This window comes from Neopsephotus bourkii, unplaced genomic scaffold (assembly GCF_033783945.1).
Source record: "Neopsephotus bourkii isolate Nb327-2 ecotype Australia unplaced genomic scaffold, CSIRO-AGI_Nbou_v1 NB_1373, whole genome shotgun sequence".
In the NCBI taxonomy this organism is placed as follows: domain Eukaryota; kingdom Metazoa; phylum Chordata; class Aves; order Psittaciformes; family Psittacidae; genus Neopsephotus; species Neopsephotus bourkii.
This window is the reverse complement of record NW_026901852.1, coordinates 2,931,031-2,932,780: the sequence shown is the minus strand read 5'-3', so window position 1 is coordinate 2,932,780 and position 1,750 is coordinate 2,931,031.

The window sequence follows — 1,750 nt, the reverse complement described above, 5'->3', positions numbered from 1 at the left end:
CTTTTTGCTAAGTGGCTGGAATTACAAAGATGGAAGGTGCAGGTGCTGAGGAGGGGTTCACTTAGCTCCTCAGTCACGAGGTGTTGCAAGTGTTGAGCTCATTGCACACGTTTGGAAATAGAAGGGAAGGTGGGGTTTTTTTGTTCTTCCTTTTCAAACATTTATTTAATGGAAAAGGTTCATGCCCTTTTATCCTCTGTGCCCTCTTCCTTCTGAACACCATTCCTGCTCCCATCCCTGCTGTGGTCTCTGGAGCTCTTCCTCACACACACTTCCTAGGACTGAAGCTACTTATGTGGATAAATTGCAAACGTGGGCATTTAAGCTGCAAAGCCTGAGAGAACTGTTTTGCTTGATCTCCCACTTCCATGAACAACAGGAACCCAGGATGTGGGAATGGATGTCTTCTGTTCTCCCTGTGGGCACCCAGGCAGACATGTGCTTCCTCTGGGTGAGAAGGGCAGGCTTTTTTTCCTCAGCTACCTTTTAACTAACTGAAGGTCAGGTATTCCTGTCCTGGTGGCTGTGCTGTTCTGCTGCGGTTCCAAGCAGGCAGTGGTACACAGCTCTTGATGCAAAAACAACAGTCTGGGTATCCCTTCCCTTCTGTCCCTTCACCTCTCTCCTGTGCTCTCGGCATCCCAGGCACTTCCAGTAGCACTTCATAGCCCATCTCATGGCCATGGTTGGAGCATATTGTCCAGGAGGCAGAAGTGGGAATGAATTTCACCCCAGAGAGAGGTTCTGAGGGTGGCCTTGCCCTTCCTGGGGCTAGAACAGGGCCTGGTTGATGCCACTGGTCAGTCCATATAGACAATGCGAGGTGCTGTAGGTTTAGTCACTGGTGCTCAGTGAATTGTGCTGCCTGAAGGGTCTGCTCAGGGGTGTTATCACCGTAGTATAAACTGCCCAGCATGCATCCAGGTTCTACCTGCAGGCTTACACTAGTCACAGGGCAGACAGTAGCTTGTTCTTGTACTGAGATTCTTCTGCCATAGCGTGGTTGTCCCTGAGGTTCCCGACCCGTGATACTCAAAAGCTAACTGCCACTTGGACCATGTGTGATGCCCTTGTCTTTATTGCACTGACAGGAGGGAAACACTGACCGGGCTCTGGACAGTGCCGTGCACGTTCCAGCTCGTGCTGCTGCTGGCAGCTGGCTCGGGGCAGAGCCTGGCTGCTGCCTTCCTCCCGTGTGATGGAGCTGAGGGTCCGGCACACTCAAGTGCTGGTGATGCCAGTGAGATGCTTGGAAATTGACACTGAAATGTTTCTCTACAGGTGGTGTAGTTTTAATAAAGGCATTGACTGCTGATCACTTCAGCTGTGCCCCTCTGCCCTGCCAGGTTTGGGATGTGTGGCAAGGAGTTATGCAGGGGAGAGGAGCTGGGACTGGCCAGGTCCTTGGGGCTGCTGCCAGTGAGGAGCTCTCCTGGAGCCCAGTGGCCCTGTGCCTGCAGCCTAAGCTCTGCTTCTCTGGGGATGGGGGAAATGGGAGCTGCTGGTGGCATTTCCACCACAGGAGCCTGCTGTGCCATTTGCAAGGCAAACCTCTGCCTCCGTCCATCTAGTCAATGCACCCGGGTGCAGGTAGTGGCTGTAGTTAGCTCAGTGCAGCCCCTGCTACCAGCTCCCTCTCCATGCACTGGCAAGACTGACCTTTCTGCTGTGGCCATGGTGGTGCCAGCTCCGTGCCAGCTGCAGGGGACTCCATCCCATGAAGCCACATCAGGGGATGGTGACTGTGGCC